This window comes from Suricata suricatta, chromosome 4 (assembly GCF_006229205.1).
Source record: "Suricata suricatta isolate VVHF042 chromosome 4, meerkat_22Aug2017_6uvM2_HiC, whole genome shotgun sequence".
Classification (NCBI taxonomy): Eukaryota; Metazoa; Chordata; class Mammalia; order Carnivora; family Herpestidae; genus Suricata; species Suricata suricatta.
This window is the reverse complement of record NC_043703.1, coordinates 99126469-99132835: the sequence shown is the minus strand read 5'-3', so window position 1 is coordinate 99132835 and position 6367 is coordinate 99126469.

The window sequence follows — 6367 nt, the reverse complement described above, 5'->3', positions numbered from 1 at the left end:
TTGTGGGGAGAAGCACTGGGTGTTATATGGAAACCAATATAACAATAAACTATTATTTAAAAGAATAGTCTGGGACAGGAAACACATTGATGTTTGCCCTATTGGGACATCAGACTATTTTTTTTTTCTTTTATGGTTTATTGTCAAGTTGGTTTCCATGTAACTCCCAGTGCTCATCCTGACAAGTGCCTTCCTCCATGCCCATCACCCCGTTTCTCCTCTCCTCCTCCCCCATCAGCCCTCAGTTTGTCCTCTGTATTCAAGAGTCTATCATGGTTTCCCTCCCTCCCTCTCCCCAACTATTTTCCCCCTTCCCTTCCCCAATGGTCTTCTGTTATGTTTCTCCTGTACCACTTATGAGTGAAAACATGGTTTCTGTCCTTCTCTGCCTGGTCTCGAGGTCCATCCATATTGCTACAAATGGCCAGATTTCATTCTTTCTCATTGTCATGTAGTACTCCATTGTATATATAAACCATATCTTCTTGATCCATTCATCAGTTGATGGACATTTAGGCTCTTTCCATGATTTGGATATTGTTGAAAGTGCTGCTATGAATATTGGGGTACATGTGCCTCTATGCATCAGCACTTTGGTATCCCTTGGGTAGATCCCTAGCAGTCCTATTGCTGGGACATCAGACTAATTATAATCCATGGTCTGTATAAATTTCTGGTTTGTGTGAATAGGTTAGAAATACTTGTGCATTGGCTAGTGGATGTTAGAATAAAAAAAACATTGAAAGATGAAAAGGAAGAGAAAGATGGAGTACGATGATACAGAAGAGAATATATGTGAGAGGAAATCCTACAGCTTCATGAAAAAAAGTCCTGATAACCTGATTTAAAAATGGTCTAAGTATTTGGACATACCTTTCTCCAAAGAAGACCTATAAATGGTTAACAAGTATATGAAAAATTGCTTGAGGTCACCAATTTTCAGGGACTTAGAAATGAAAACTATAATGAGGTAGTTTCTTACCAGTCAGGTATTAATAAATAAACAAAATACAAGTGTTGGCAAAGATGCGGAGAAGGTGGAATCCAATGCACAGTTGGTGTTAATGTAAAATCATCCATCTGCTATGGAAAAAAGTGTGAAGGTTCATCAAGAAATTAAAAATAGAACATAGTATCCAGCAATCTCACTTTTGGATATATGTGCCGAAAGATTAAAATCAGGAGCTCAAATAGCTAGTAGCCCTCCGACATTCATTGTACCACTATTCACCATGGACAAGATTTGGAAAAAATCTAAATGTCCATGGACAGTTGGATGGATAAAGAAAAGGTATTATATATACACACAATGGAACACCATTCAGCTTTAAAGGAGATTTTGCAATATATGACAACATGGATGGACCTTGAAACCTGTGCGCAGTGAAATAAGCCAGTCATGGTAATAGATCCTCTAATTATGAGGCATTTAATGTAATCAAATTCATAGACTCAAAGTTGGCTGTCGGGCTGGGAGAGGTAGAAAGGAGGAATTACTAGTCAGTGAACATAAAGTTTCAGGGAAGCAAGATGAATATGTTCTAGAGATTTGCTATACAATATTGTATAGTCACTAGTACTGTACTGTATATTTAAAATCTAACCACTTAACAAATTTTTAGTGTTCTTAATACAATAAACTTTAAAAGTTAAGTAAGTTGAATGTAACTTTAAAAATTATGTGCTACCCTCCAAGCCAAAGAGGCTTTATTAATATTAATTCTGCATAGAGTTCTAGAAAATGCAAATTAGTCTGTAGTGATCGGAAGCAGATCATGTTTGCTTGCAAGGGGGCAGAGAGGCAAGGACTTGAGGACACTTTCAGGTGTGGTGGATATGTTCACTGTTTTGATGGTGGTCATGGGTTCATGGTCTGTCCATGTATCATAACTCATCAAGTTTCACATTTTAAAGGTGTGCATTTTGTAAAGGGTCAGTTATATTTTAATAAAGATCTATGCTGCCTTCATTCTGTGATGAAATCTAGTAAACATTGTTCAGATGACAACCCCTACCATGTACCTGGCCATTAGTTATTTTCCAGGCACTTATGTGTGCAAGAGAGACAGGTGACAAGAAGGACGAAACTTGGGTTGATTTTGTGTCCTTCCTCCCCACTGATCTACTTCTCCTTTTCAGTTCCTTCTCCTCCTCTTTGCTCTTCCCACTCCCCTCCCCAAAGTCACCAGAATGTGAAAGGATGCATCTGTTCCTGCAAAAGCTATTTTGCACTACAATTAAGCATTCCTCACCTTAGCTCCCCAGGCAGCTGGCGACTTGTGTGATCACTGGCATAATGGATGGTGCCCAAAGCCGTGGCCCAGGTGTGCAAAGGCTGAATATACACCCACGTGGGCCTAAGGATGCTGTTTCTGGCTTTCACCCTGAGGCTGCTGCTCCTGACTTGGGCCTCTTCAGAACTCAGAACAGCTGCTACCCTCTAGGTGACCGACCAGTTCTGCCATCACTTACCTGCTCACGCCAGCTGACAAATGGAATTGGCTTACTGCAGACTGAAAAAATAGGACTGTAGCCATCTCCAGCTGCAGGCTGAGGGAAGAGACAGGTGAGCTCTGCGACCTGCTGGGGTTCTTTAAGGCTGGAGAGAAAAAATGGTTAGAATTTATATCCAAGTGTCTTTTAGCTCCTTTCAGACAGCTCAAATGGCTTCTAGAAATTTTTCTGATGTATGGTATCCATTTTCCAGTATGGATGTAACAAGTAACTAGAGCGTCCAAATCCTTTGCACATGATAGTTTCATGTCCTTTTAGTTACTAAAAAATAATGCCTGTGTTTATGATCGATAGAAATACTTAAGTAGTACATTAATTAGTTAGGTTTGACCATTCTGTGGCTTTTTAGAATGAATTACTAATAAAGTAGGGACACAATTAAAATTTTGGACACCAAGTCCACATTTTGAAACTGCTATGTACTCCTTTGATTGTTTGTCACAACATTATTCCATCTGAGACCTCAATTTATTCTATAATGAATACCTCTATAGGAGGAAAAATTATATAGACTGTCTTCCTTTGCATGCTTCCCACTTAATTATACAACTATATTGTTACAAATTGACTGAAACAGCCTATTGCAGGTTTTTTCCCCTGTAACTAACTCTGAATAGATGAACAGAAATAGCTCTCTTCATGTCAGGAACTTTAATTAGACCATTCTGAAAATAAGCATGTGGAAGCACTGGCAGGACCTGAATTTAATCACATTTCTTGCTCAACTGTTCCTGTTGCTTCCTTGAAGGGCTGGAGGTTAGGCTTGGCTTTGTCCCCACTGTTGGAAGCATGGATGGGGAAACTAAATAAAGTCAGGGCTAAAAGAAGGCATATGGCTTATAGGATGTTGCAAGAGGCATATATGTGAATGGGTTACATGAAATTGATGATCCCTATTTACTTATGCATCTCATAAATGTCATTTTATTTTTTAGTGAAAATTGACAGCATCATGTATTTGCCAGAGGTTGCTCTAAGCTCTTAAAAATATTTGCTCCTCTAATTCTTAACTACAATCCTATGGGGGGTAGATTCTCTTGTTACTTTCATTTTACATCCTAGGAGACCTGGTAACTTTGTCAAGATCATTGTAGCTGTGGTTGAACCCAAAAAGACAGGCGCTAGAATCTGGGTTGGTCAGTACACTATTTTTCATCAAAATCAAGGAAAGAACTACATTCTCTTTATATCTTTCCATATGTATTCCTGTTACCCATCATCCAGCCTTCCAAATCTTTTCCAGTGTGATTGTCCCAGCTCACTTTACTGACAGGTTATGCACTGATCTCCAAGTTGCATGCAACATTCAGCTGCTTTTCTGTTTCATTGAGAATTGTTAGAAGATCCTAACTCTCCTGGCTTTTTCTCCCCCCTCCTTTTTCTTTAAAAAAAACTGGCATGTTCCCTGCTATGTTGCAGTACAGTTGACACACGAGGTCACATAATTTCAGATGTAAAGCATAGTGATTCAACAACTCTGTATGACCTGGTATGTTCACTACATGCGTAACTACCATCTGTCCCCATAGAACTATTATACTATATTGTTACAAATTGACTGAAACAGCACTGATAACCTCTGTGCCGTATCTTTTATTCCTGTGAATTTAGAAGCCTGGACCTCTCCTTTCCCTTCACTCATTTTGCCCATCTCCCACACCTGGAATCCCAGCAGCCCCTGGTTCTCTGTCTTATCGGTCTGTTTCTGCATTTTCTTTGTTCATTTACTTTAATTTTGAACTCCTTTGGTGTTTGTCTTTGCCTTATGTCACTTAGCATAATATTTTCTAGGACCACACATGTTATAAATGGCAAGACTGCATCCTTATGTCTGAGTGTTAGTCCTGTGTGTGTATGTGTGTGTGTGTGTGTAGTACATTTTTATTGATTCTTGTATGGACATTTAGTCTGCCTTCATATCTTGGTTATTGTAAATAATCCTGCAATAAACATAAGGGGGAAATCTTTTTGAATTAGTGCCTTTGGTTTTTTTGGATAAATACCCAGTAGTGGGATTACTGGATCATATGGTATTTCTACTTTTAATTTGATGAGGAACTTCCCTACTGTTACCCCCAGTAGCTGCACCAATTAACATTTCCACAAATAGTGCATGAGGGCTCCTTTTTCTCCGCATCCTCACCAACACTTACTATTTGTTTTTTATTCTAGTAATTCTGATGGGTTTAAGATCCTATCTCACTGTGTTTTTGATTTGCATTTCCCTGATTAGTAATGTTGAGCATCTTTTCATGTGTTTGTTGCCATCTGTATGTCTCTCTTTGAAAAATGTTTATTCAGGTTTTATGCCTATTTTTAAATCAAATTATTTGTTTTTTGATGTTGAGTTGTATGAACCCCTTATATATTTTAGATGCTCACCCTTTGTCAAATACGTCATTTGAAAATCTCTTATCCCAGTAGGTTGCCTTTTTGATTTGTTCGTGGTTCACTTTGCTGTGCAAAAGCTTTCTACTTTGATTAATTCCAATAGTTGATGCCCTCTGTCCTCTTTGATTGATCTGTGTATCTGTTTTTGTGCCATTACCATACTATTTCGATTAATGAAGCTTTGGAGTATATCTTGAAATCTGGGATTGTGATACTTTCAGCTTTTTTCTTTTTCTACATTGCTTTTTGAGATCTTTTGTGATTCCATACAAATTTTAGTATTTGTTGTAGTTTTGTGAAAAATTCTGTTAATATTTTGACAGGGACTGCATTGAATCTGTATATTGCTTTGAGTAGTATAAACTTTTTAACAGTATTAGTTCTTCCAGTCCAGGAGCATGGTATATTTTTCCATTTGTTTGTGTCATCCTCAATTTCTTTGAACAGTGTTTTAAAGTTTTCAGAGTATAGGTCTTTCTCCTTGGTTAAGTTCATTTGTAGGTGTTTTATTTTTGGTGCAGTTGTCAAAGAGATTGTTCTATTTCTGTTCCTGCTACCTCATTATTAGCATATAGAAATGCAACAGGTTTCTGCATATTTTATGTCATGCAGCTTTACTAGATCTCTTTATTCTAAAAGATTCTTGGTATAGTCCTTCAGATTTTCTATGTATGGTATTAAGTTATCTGTAAAGAGTGAAACTTTTACTTCTTCTTCACCAATTTGGATGCCTTTTGTTTATTTTTGTTGTCTGATTGCTGTGGCTAGGACTTCTAGTACTATGTTGAATAGAAGTAGTGAGAGTGGACATCCTTGTCTTTTTCCTGACTTAGGGGAAAATCTGTTTTTCCTCATTGAAGATGATGTTAGCTGTGGGGTTTTCACATAAGGCCTTTATTATGTTGAGGTATGTTGAATCTAAACTCATTTTATTTAGAGTTTTTATCATAAATGGATGCGGGATTTTGTCAAATGTTTTTTCTGAATCCACTGACCTCATCATGATTTTTATCTTTTACTTTGTTAATGTTATATATATCATGTTGAAGGCTCTGTGAACATTAAACCATTCATGCATCCCTGGAATAAATCCCACTTGATTGTGAATGATCCTTTTAATGTACTATTGAATGTGATTTGCTAACACTTTGTTGAGGATCTTTGCATGTGTTCATTGGTCTGTGGTTTTCTTTCTTGGTAGTGTCTTTTTCTGGTTTTGGTATTAGGGTAATGCTGGTCTTCTAGACTGTATTTGGAAACTTTTCTTCCTATTCCAATATCTGGGATAGTTGGAGGAGAATAAGTTATTGATGCTTCCTCAAATGTTTGGTAGAACTGACATGTGAGTCTATCCAGTTCTGGACTTTTGTTTGTTGGGAGTCTTGATTACCAATTCAATTTCATTACTAGTCATGAATCTGTTCAGATTTCTATTTGCTGATTCAGTTTTGGGTGGTTATAT